Source organism: Eumetopias jubatus, unplaced genomic scaffold, assembly GCF_037043125.1.
Source record: "Eumetopias jubatus isolate StellerSeaLion01/CBP00866 unplaced genomic scaffold, mEumJub1_p1.0 scaffold_86, whole genome shotgun sequence".
Lineage (NCBI taxonomy): Eukaryota > Metazoa > Chordata > Mammalia > Carnivora > Otariidae > Eumetopias > Eumetopias jubatus.
Genome location: NW_028274892.1, coordinates 575,299 through 587,865, shown reverse-complemented (window position 1 = coordinate 587,865; position 12,567 = coordinate 575,299).

The window sequence follows — 12,567 nt, the reverse complement described above, 5'->3', positions numbered from 1 at the left end:
GGCTGTTAAGCAGTCTTGCATTGTTTTAATGCATACACTTTCCAGGGCTGTATTGCACACCTGCCTTACCTTCCCCTTCCCTGGAATACATGAGTTCATTGCCTTATGCTTTTCACTTTGTGTATTCTTTTGCCTTAATCTTGCCCCTTGTGTAATTATCATAAGTAAATGGTTTCCCAATGTGGAAACTAATACTAATTTAAACTCTATAGTCCATTGATACAAAAGAAAGAGGGAGAGAGACAAAGAGAGAAAGAGAGAAAGAAAGAAAGAGAAAGAGAAAGGAAGGGAGGGAAAGAAAGAAAATATAAAGATGATTAGTTTTGTCCGGTAGCTCATTTAAATGCCATGTTAAAATGTCAAGTGTGGGGTATGAAATAAGCAAAGCAAATTTGATATAGATTGTTTTTTAATAATATTTTCATCACTTGCAAATTGAGATGACTGCAAGTTTGTGGTACAATATGTATACGAAGATGTCATTTGTAAAGAAAACAGCATAATGCGGGCAAGTGATTGGACAAACAGGTTTCATGCTTGAGTCACTAAAAATAGTTCTACTGCTTTGATTTCAGCTTAGAACACATGTTTTAAGAAAAAAATTGATTATCTAGTCCGCTGCATTTACAGTGGCAAAATTTCTGGAATTTGTAATTTTGTTCCTTACTTTGTTATTTCAGTGTTCAAAAGCTAGTCTTATTTATGTGTTCCTATCACATTTACAACCTAAAATGGGTTGAAAAGTGAAAATCACCTAGTAGGTAAGATAGTCTGGAGTGTGAGGTACTTGTAATCTTTCACCACTGACCATGATTAATTAATGACTAGAGGGTGAAAGGAAAGAAATTTACATGAAATTTGACACTCAGTCCTCCAGGATGAGCAAAACCAAACAACAACCCTCCACAACTTTTTAAAAGCCGCTGCATCAGGCTCCAAAGACCCACTACTTTGAGGGGAAATGAAAGTTATGTGTCACAAATATAATTTACCTTAAAAGTAATACTAATGATCATATTGCGGCAGAACCCAGCTGCATGTAAAGGTCTTAACATCTTAACTAAGGTAGTTATGTGGCTCCCACACTTCTTTGTGGCACTTGTTTTGTGTGGAAGGTAAATCTTGGGCCGAAAGCGATGTGGTTCAGAGCATGTGTTCTACTGCTTTGTGTTTAGTAGGTTAATGTTAGATAGTATTGTGTGAAATAATGTAAGACATTGACAAGATCTGGATTCTGTTTGGGAAGCATTTGGTTTCCTTTCAGATTTTTTTCTCTGGTTAGCAAGAAAAAAGGAGCCCTTATGACAAGGATAAGCTTCCAAATGACTTTGTAGTATGTGCAGTAATACTATATTCTGGAACACAGGAGTTGTCAAACCAGCTCTATATTGGCTAGGCCTGCTTTCATACTACAACTGCTGAGTTGAGCAAGTCTTAAATATGTACTATCTGACCTTTGTTTGTCAGCCCTGTTTAAAAGCCTTGTAGCTGGCCCAGGAAAAGTTTAAATGTTGCAGTCTGTTAAATTATGTTTGTTACACCACTTGGTGGAACCCTCTGGAGTTGTAAAATCAGTAGTGTCAGTGGACTCCAAGGTGTAGAAAAAAACATGGCTCTACAAAAATAGGACATTTCATCTTCATGTGTGTAGGGAGTACATTTTGTGGTCATGAGACCAGTATTTTTAAATTATGTATTAACTGTCTTATCACACCTGCTTATCACAGTTCATCTCTCAGGTGTTAACAGGAATATCTACCTCTCAAACTGTAACTGACAATAACCCAAAAAGGATGCAGTGCTAAATAAACTGCTCTATTTTTACAGCTCACATCTTTCATGAAGATACAAAATTGATGAAGCAGCCATATTTTGCTTTTCAAAGACATTTTGTAGAGATTTTTCACTAATGTGAATCTGATTTTATCTACTCTGTTAAGGTTGAATAAATATGTGATGATTAATTTAACAGTGTCTGTGTGTTCTTTATACTGAATGTGACTTAACGTGTAGCATTCAAGCTGAAAGATAATTGTTCTAAATAGCTGATTTCTCAGGTCTTAAAACACAGCTAATTAATTATTACACAATTCAATAAGCAAGGGGTGGAGGAGATTGCCTTCTGATATTGGTAAAAACAATTTATTCCACCAGAGCACTGTAAGCACTCCCCCTCACCCCCATAAAGTAGGTGATTGTAGTTGATGTCTATGGCATCACTGTGAATTTCTCTGGTCCTATCCGACCTTACCAAGAGACACTTGTATATAGAATGTCTTTCTGTTGAACTAGTTGTTGATAATAAAAGGCGCAGTTGATCTGATCCTATATAAGCAAGTTAAGTGAGTGAGTATTTTCTAGTTGAATAACCTGGGAGAAAGCTAATAATTGAGTACCCTGTTCAGGTTCAAGTTAAAAAATAAAAAGTCAAGAATAACATCATAGAAAATGCCAGGAGTCTGGCCCTGCACTGAAACAACCAATTTTGAAAACTTTATGTCAAAGAACGTTATCTAGTAAGTGCAAAGGTAATCTATAAAATAGAAAAAAAATCTAAATCATGTATCTGATCAGGGTATACCATTCAGAAGGTACAAAGAACAAAAAGACAATTAAAAACTAGGTAGAAGGACTTGTATAGATGTTTCCCATATGTAAGACCCTATGTAATCATTAGTTAACCATATGAAATGAAGCTCAACATTAGTAATCTTTAGTGACATGCAAACCAGTATCATGAGACACCAGTTCATATTCACTAGTCCAAATAACAGTAGTAAACACTAGGCAAAATGAGAGAATGTGGAGAAATCGGAACTCTTGTTAATTGCTTAGGGGAATGTAAAATGGTGCAAATGCGGTGCAAAAGAGTTTGGCTGCTCCTCAAACAGATGGGAAGTGAGTGATATCCCAAGATGGCAATATAGGTCATTCTCAGTTTCACCCCCCTCTCACAAAAACCACCAACAGCTGTTCATGGACAAGACACGACTGACAGAATCCTAGAATATGCAGGTGAGGCTGGGGCAACCCTCCGCACCTCAGAGACTAAGACAGACTGCCTTAGAAGGGTCAGAGGAAAGGCTACATGCTGATCTCATTGCCCCTCCCCCAGGCCAGTGCAGCACCATAAGGAGAGGTCTCCCTGAGCCTATGGTTCCTCCAGAGGGAAGAAAGAACCCAGGGTGGACAACCAGCCCCATCCCTCTCCCTGCCGCCCTCATGTGGGTCACTTTTTGGGAGCCACTACCCTGACCTCATCTCATGGAGAGTGCAGGGGAGTCCACAGGGCCCAGCCACAGGGAATCTGACTGTGATGGAGAAGGGAGAGGGGCTCGCAGGGATCTTGGCTGACTGAATGCATACCTATAGTGCCCAAGTAATATTCCCAACTGGTGGTTTTGCTCATCTGCAGAGCCATGTTGGGGGAGGGTTCTAATCACGGAGCTTGTCAGGGGCAGGTCTGTGTGACATGGATCCTTAAGTGAGTTTGCCAGCCATAAAGCCTGGTTGGCCCTGTGCAGTAAAGGTGCTGAATCACCACCCGAACCTGTTGTGGAGAGTGCCTTCCAGTCCCATCTGACATGCAGGGCGCCTGGCATCTCCTGGAAGCTGTGTGGCTGTGTGGCCTAGTGGCACTTGAACTCAGAAGCTGAGAGGTAGTACCAATAATTTGCAGAACAGAGTCAGTGGCTCACCTCAGCCAGGGGAATGGGGATGCCCGGTGGCTTGAGTTAAGACGATAAATGAAGAGATCTACAGGCTTTAGAACTGCTTCCCCCACTGTGCGTGGGGAGGGAAGCTATTTTGTAGTGCCACTCATCAGTGAATACAGACTTCATTCAGCCTGTCCTACAAGGAAACCTAATGACAGCAAGTGGGAAGCTGTGTAGCCCAGTCAACAGCCATATGTACAGTAGCACTTGAAAAGAGAGCACAACCTGTGGTCTCACCCAAGTACAGAGCAAAACTGGTGGCCGCCCCGCACCAGGAAATTGACTGCATACTCCACGCCTCATTTGGACCCTCTAATGTTGAGCTGTACAGGACATAGTTTCCCTTCTGCTGCCCTGCTATGTCATGACAGCTAATTCATAGTCCCACTGAGTATAGTACCCAGTCCTGGCCATAGAAGCCGCGCCACAGAATCCAGGCAATGCAGAACCTATCCTACAACCTCACTTGTGTAGGGAACCAAGCCACTAGTCCTACCCAACTTTTGTCAATTAGAGACACACCCCACATCCGTGTCCCCATGTCTATCCCAAAACTATGCTCTAAGAGTAGGCCCCACCTGCCCGAAGACTTTACCAGCAGACATGTGCAGAAACTCAAACTGAGCTGATATGATGAACCATCTCTGGCAAAGTAAACCTGTAAAGTCTGGAAGAGGAACCACATTACTAAAATGCACAGATATCAAAGATCACAAGAAATGAGGTAAACATGGTATCAATAAGTTTCAAAGGAAAATAATACAGCTCCAAAAACTGACCTTAAAGAAATGGAGATCAGGGCGCCTGCGTGGCTCAGTTGGTTAAGCGTCTGCCTTTGGCTCAGGTCATGATCCCAGGGTCCTGGGATAGAAAGAAAGGAAAGAAAGTAAGGAAAGAAAATAAAAGAAAGAAAGGAAAGAAAAGAAAGAAAAAAGAAGAAAGAAAGAGAAAGAAAGAAAGAAAGAAAGAAAGAAAGAAAGAAAGAAAGAAAGAAAGAAAGAAAGAAAGAAAGAAAGAAAGAAAGAAGAAGGAAAGAAAGAAGGAAAGAAAGAAAGGAGGAAGGAAGGAAGGAAGGAAGGGAGGAAGGAAGGAAGGGAGGGAGGAAGGAAGGGAGGAAGGAAGGAAGGAAGGAAGAAGGAAAGAAGGAAAGAAAAAGAAAGAAAGAAAGAAAGAAAGGAAGGAAGGAAGGAAGGAAGGAAGGAAGGAAGGAAGGAAGGAAGGAAGGAAGGAAGGAAAGAAAGAAAAAAAGAAAGAAAGAAAGGGAAGGAAGGAAGGAAGGGAGGGAGGGAGGGAGGGAGGGAGGGAGGGAGGAAGAAAAATCAGGTAAACATGGTATCAATAAGTTTCAAAGGAAAATAATACAGCTCCAATAACTGAACTTAAAGAAATGTCAGGAGGCCTGGGTGCCTCACTCACTGAGTGTCTGCCTTCGGGTCAGATCATGATCCTAGGGTCCTGGGATCGAGCCCCTCATCAGGCTCCCTGCTCAGTGCAGAGCCTGCTTCTCCCTCTCCTTCTGCCATTCCCTCTGCTTGTGCTCTTCTACCTCTCTGTCAAATAAATAAATAAAATCTTAAAAAAAATAGAAATGGAGATCAGTGAAGTCAAAGAATTCAGAATAATCCTCTTAAGGAAGGTTAGAGTTACACGCTGACAACTAAATGAAATTAGGAAAACAATGCATGAACAAAATTAGAAATTTACAAAGGAAATAGTAACCATTAAAAAAACCAATAGAGGTCACCCAGGTGGCTCAGTCATTGAGCATCGGCCTTCTGCTCAGGTCATGATCCCAGGGTCCTAGGATTGAGTCCTGGTCAGGTTCCCTGCTCAGCAGGGGGAGTCTGTTTCTCCCTCTGCTGCTCCCCCTGCTCATGCTTTCTCTGTATCTGTATCTCTCTCTCTCTCTGTGTCAAATAAAGAAAATCTTAAAAAAAAAAAAGCCAACAGAAATCCTGATTGAAAAATACAATAGCCCAACTGAAGAATTCAGTAGGCTTTCTAAATCAGACTCAAGCATGCAGAAGAAAGAGTAAGTGACCTGGGAAAATAGACATTTAAAATGCTCCCCAGTAAGGGGAGTGAAAAAGAAAAGAAAACATGAAAAAGAGTAAAGAAAGACTATGGGACATATAGGACACAATGTGCATTATGGGAATTCAAGAAGGAAAACAGAAACACAAAGGGACAGAGTATATTCAATATATACTCAACTTCCTGAGCCTGGGGAGAGCAATGGACATCCAGATGCATGAGGCCCGAATAGGGTTACACAGAGTCACAAAGTAATTAAATTGTCAAAAGTCAAAGACAAAAAGAAGGACTTCTGGGAAAATGGTGGAGTAGGAGGCTCCTAACCTCACCTCATCCCACAGATACACCTAGATAACACCCACATCAGAGCAATTAACCCAGAAATGGGTCCACAGGACTGTCCATAGGAGCGAGGGACTCCACGGGTTTCAAGAGGGAAGAGGACCACACCCCCATGCCCCCAGACATGGGGGACCCTAACTGTGAAGACATCCCCATAACATTTTGTTTTGAAAACCAGAAAGCTTAACTTTATGAATTCTAACAACCAGCACAGCTTAACATCTGGAACTTTACACATCAGTGGGCTCAGCTCGGGGGAAGCTGGAGGGTGAGAGTGAACTGTGTCCCTGCCCTTAAAAAGGCAGTCCAACAAAGAGCGCAACTGATATGGCACAGAAACAACAGTTTGCAAACTACATGGGGTATACGGGAAGGAGATTTGTTTACTAATCTCAGAGCATGCCCTGGAGGGACAGGGATCTTTGGGGGACTCCTCCAAGAACAAAAGAGCTGGAGGGCATCATTTCAGTCCCCTGCCCTGGACACTCAGACATCTTTAAGAGCCAGCACAGCATGAACAGTCAGCACCTAGCTTGCTAACAGCCCACCCTGCCCCCACACTCTCCCGCAGACCTGCACCCTCCAACCTTCCCCCAGCAGTTCTCCAAAGCAGCTGCAGTTTGCCTTCCACAAGAAGCCTGTGCAAACCTTCCTAATGCCAGGCACCCCAGCCCTGCATTGTCCTGTAGACTTGTCCCCTTGGCCAGAATCCTACTCCAAAGAGGTGCCACAAGTGTGGCAGGATGCAAGCAGCCCCCGTAGGGACCAGCACCACTCTGGTGTGACCCCTGCCCCAGAAACAGATAACATCTGTCAGACTGCAGTCCTAGGAGTGGGCTGGGGGCAGGGTGCCCCCAACACCATGGAAATGCCACCACCCATGGAAAGCTCATCAGGGACATCACAGGGAGAGGGCCTTGCAGTTCAGTCTGACTGTAACATTGGAAAATACCTGGGCTGACCTAGCTCAAGCCCAAATCAGCCCCAGACTGGCCGACTACCAACACCATGACCAAACCCTGCCACAACAGGCCAAGACAGCCATTGCAGATGACTGGAGGGAAGGCAGACACAACTCAATCATAATAGTAAGAGGAACACAAAACACATAGCAGACACCCTGGAAGCCCCAGGTCCTGGTGAACAGGGTTAGGGTTAGGGTTGGGGCACTACAGGACCTCATCTTCATAAGGTGACTATTTTAAAGAGCAGGAGATGCAGCTGGCCTTCCTAACACACAGACACACACATAGAAAGAAAAATGAGGACATAGAGGAATACATCCCAAAAGAAGGAACAAGGCAAAATCACAGTAAGAGAGCTAAATGAAACAGAAATAAGTAATACACCTGAGAGAGAATTTGAAGTAAAGGTCAAAGTTCTCTAGACTTGAGAAAAGAGTGGAGGATTTCAGTGAGACCCTCAACAAAGGGACAGAAAACATTAAAAAGAACCAATCTCAGGTGAAGAACTCAAGAACTGAAATTAAAAATACACTACAGGGAATAAACAGTATACCAGAGGAAGCAGAAAAATGAATCAGTGAGCTAGCTGCAGGGCAGAGTAATGGAAAGCAACCAAGCTGAACAGGAGAAAGAAAAACAGGATAATAAAAATTGAAAATAGCTTTGGGGCTTCTGGGTGGGTCAGTGAGTTGAGCATTGACTCTTGATTTTGGCTCAGGTAACGATCTCAGGGTAAGGAGATCAAGCCCCGCATTTGGCTTCCTGCTCGCGGGAAGCCTCCTTCTCTCCCTCTCCCTCTGCCTCATGCCACCACCCTCAAATAAATAAAGACATCTTTAAAAAAATGAGAACGGGGGTACCTGAGTGGCTCAGTCGTTAAGCATCTGCCTTTGGCTCAGGTCATGATCCCAGGGGAATCATGCTCCCCTGCTTGTGCTCTCTCCCTCCCTCTCTCATAACAACTAACTAACTAACTAACTAACTAACTAACTAACTAACTAACTAACTAACTAAATAACAACTAACTAACTAACTAACTAACTAACTAACTAACTAACTAAATAACTAAGTAACTAAATAAGTAAATAAATAAAACCTTAAAAAATTATTTTAAGAAACATTTTAAGAATCCCAGAGGAGAAGAAAGAGAAAGGTGGGAAGAAAATTTATTTGAAAAAACAATAGCTGAAAACGACCCAAATCTGAAGAAGGAAAACAGACATCCGGATCCAGGAGGCACAGAGAACTCCCATCAAAATCAACCCAAGGACGGCTGCACATAATTATATTTGTTGGATTGTACACATTCTTTACAAGTGCACCATGGAGCATTCCCCAGAACAGATCACATGGTAGCCCACAAAAGAATTCTCAACAAGTTTTTGAAACGTCCAAGTCATATATAACTACACATAGTAATTAAAATGACAAAAAGTAGTGATAAGGAGAAAAATTTTAAAACAACAAGACAAAAAAAGACTTACATTCAAGGAGAACTTCTAAGGGCTTTAAGCTGATTTTTCAGCAGTAGCATGGCAAGCCAGACAGGAGTGGCATGATGTGTTCAAAGTGCTGAAAGCAAAAAAACCTGAAGCCAAGTATACTCTATCCAGTAACGTCATCATTTGGATAGAAGGAGAGAGAAAAAGAGTTTCAAGGACAAATAAAAGTTAAAGGAATTCATCACCATCCACCCGGCTTTACAAGAAATATTAAAAGGGACTCTGTGTGTGGAAAGGAAAGACCAGAAGCAGGAATAAAAAAGAAGTAGGAAGCACAAAAGCTGTAAAATTAAGTATATCTGTAAGTATACACACCCAGGGATTCACAAAATAAGAGAACGTAAAGTATGACTTCATGTACCTAAATTGTTGGGGGAAAGGAGTAAAACTAGTGATTTTAGAATGGGTTCAAATTTAAGTGGCCATCAATTAAATACAGACTCCTATAGGCAAAATGTTATACATAAACCTAATGGTAACCACAAATATGCTTGCCCCGATAATAGATATGCAAAAATAAAGAAAAGTAATCCAAATATATCAATAGAGAAAACCTGCAAACCCCGAGAGAACTAGAGAAGAAAGAAACAAAGAACTGCAAAAACAACCATAAAACAAGTAACAAAATGGAAGTACATACCTACCAATAATTAATTTGCATCCAAATGAATTAACACTCCAATTGATGTAGGAAAGACATTATGTTTCAAAGCCAAGAACCAAGAAAGAATTCTTGAGATGTCTTTGGTGCAAAAATGTGATTTTATTAAAGCACAGGGACAGGAGAAAGAACTGCCCTGGGGTCATGAGGAGTGGTCCATTATATACTTTCAAGTTGGGAGGGGGTTAGGGATAGCATAAGTCTCTAGGGAATTTTGGAAGCAAGGTTTCCAGGACCTTGAGGGGGCTAGCTATTGTTGGGAAAAGGCCATTTATTACCGTCTAGGTAAAACCTGAGTCATGAGACCCTCAGATGTGTATCAGTGGGTCATATGCTTGGAGGATGATTGGCAACACCTATCTTGGAGGGGGGCAGTTGGAGATAAAGGAAGTTTCCAAAGCAATTTTTATATGTTGAAGTAGACTTAGAGGATCCTGGTGGGGCTAGGGGGAGGGGGTCAGGCTACGATTGTCTTTGGCCCTTAGCAAAGCCTCAACATCGAAGCACTTCAGTCCCTACAGGAAGGTCACTTTGCCTGTTTCAAGGACTTGTCAAAGGGCTGTAGGTAGTAAGGAAATTGAATATTTTTTTCTTCTGCCTTTGTTTCCCACATCACACTCAAATGACATAGAGTGTCAGAATGGATAAAGAAACAAGACCCATCTATAATGCTGCTCTCAAGACACCATTTTAGACCTAAAGTCATCTGCAGATAGAAAGAGTGAGGGGGTGCAGAAACATTTGCCATGCAATGGAAGTGAAAAGAACTCCAGAGTAGCAATATCTATATAAACAAAATAGATTTAAAAAACAAAACAAAACAAACAACGTTTTTGTTTGTTTGTTTGTTTGTTTTTAAGATCTACTTATTTATTTGAGAGGAAGAGGTCAGGAAGAAGACAAGAATGTCCACTCTCACTAGAAAATGAATAGCAGGGGCGCCTAGGTGGCTCAGTCGTTAAGTGTCTGCCTTTGGTCGTGATCCCAGCATAATGGGATTGAGCCCCGCATTGAGCCGTGCATGGGGCTCCCTGCTCCACTGGAAGTCCGCTTCTCCCTCTCCCACTCCCCCTGCTTGTGTTCCCTCTCTTGCTGTGTCTCTCTCTCTGTCAAATAAACACATAAAATCTTTTAAAAAGAAAAAGATTAGTAAATAAAGCCTAAAACCAGCAGAAGAAGGGAAATAATAGAGATTGGAGCCGAAATAAATGATATAGAAACAACAACAACAACAACAGCAACAACAAAACCAGTACAGATCAACAAAACTAAGAACTGGTTCTTCGAAAGAGTGAAGAAAATTGATAAGCCCCTAGCCAGACTTATCAAACAGAAGAGAGAAAGCAGCCAAATAGATAAAATCACAAATGAAAGAGAGAAGATCACAACAAACACAACAGAAATGCAAACAATCATAACAGAATACTATGAAAACTTATATGCCAACAAGCTGAGCAACCTGGAAGAAATGGGCAAATTCCTAGAAACATACAAACTACCAAAACTGAAACAGGAAAGAAATGGAAAATTTGAACAGATCCATGACCAGGAAAGAATCTGCATCAGTAATCAAAAATCTCCCAACAAACAAAAGTCCTGGGCCAGATGGCTTCCCAGGGGAACTCTACCGGACGTTTAAAGAAGAGTTCATACGTACTTTTCTCAAACTGTTCCAAAAAATACAAATGGAAGGAAATCTTCCCCACTCCTTCTATGAGGCCAGCACTATCTTGGATCCAAATCCAGGCACAGACCCCACTGAAAAGGAGAACTACAGGCCAATATCCTTGATGAACATGAATGCAAAAATGCTCAACCAGATCCTCACAAATCAGATTCAACAGTACCTTAAAAGGATTCTTCACCGTGATCAAGTGGGATTTATTCCTGAGCTGCAGGCGTGGCTCAATATTTGCAAATCAATCCACATGACAGGCCACATTAATAAAAGAAAGGAGCAGAACCACATGGTCCTCTCAATAGATGCAGAAAAATCATTTGACAAAATACAGCATCCTTTGACAAAATACAGCATCCTTTCTTGATAAAAGACCTCATCCTCTGGTAGGGATAGATGGACCATACCTCAACATCATAAAGGCCATATGCGAAAGACCCAGAGCTAATATCATCCTCAAGGGGGAAAAATGAGAGCCTTTCCCCTACCTATGGTCAGGAACACGACAGGAATGTCCAGTCACCTCTGCTACTTAACATAGTACTGGAAGTCTTAGCCTCAGCAATCAGACAACGAAAAGAAGTAAAAAGGCACCCAAATTGGCAAGGAAGGAGCCAAACTTTCACTATCTGCATATGACATGATACTCTATGTAGAAAACCCAAATAATTGCTAGAACTCACACATGAATTCAGCAAAGTCACAAGATATAAAATCTATGTGCAGAAGTCTGTTGCATTTCTATGCACTAGTAACGAAGCCACAGAAAAAAAATCAAGGAATCCAACCTATTTGCAACTGCACCAAAAGCCACCACATACCTAGGGATAATCTCAACAAAAGAGGTAAAAGATCTGTACTCTGAAAACTATAGAACACTTATGAGAGAAATTGAAGAGGACACAAAGAAATGGAAAAGCACCCCAAGCTCATGGACTGGAAGCAGACACATTGGCAGAATGTGTATACTACACAAAGCAATCTACACATTTAATGAAATCCCAAACAGAATACCACCAGCATATTTCCTGGAGCTAGATAGAACAAGGAATCCTAAAATTTGTATGGGTCCACAAAAGATCCCAAAGAGCCAAAGCAACCCTGAAAAAGAAAACCAAAACTGGCAGCATCGGGATTCCAGACCTCAAGCTCTATTACAGAGCTGTGGTAAACAAGACAGCATGGTACCGGCACGAAAACAGACACATAGATCAATGGAACAGAATAGAGAGCCTAGAAGTGGACCCTCAACCCTGTGGTCAATTAATCTTTGAGGAATCAGGAAAAAAGTAGCCACAGCAGGAAAAGAGACAGTCTCTTCAACAAATGGCATTGGGGGAACTGGAGGGCAACATGCAGAAGAAGGAATCAGGGCCACTTTCTTACACCACACACAAAAATAAGTTCAAAATGAATAGAGCTACCGTATGACCCAGCAATTGCACTACTGGGTATATACCCCAAAGATACAAATGTAGGGATCTGAAGGGGTACATGCACCCTGATGTTTATAGCAGCAATGTCCACAATAGCCAAACTGTGAAAAGAGCCAAGATGTCCATTGACAGATGAATGAATAAACAAGATGTGGTATGTATACACACACACACACACACACACACACACACACACACACACACACACATACACACAATGGAAAATTATGCAG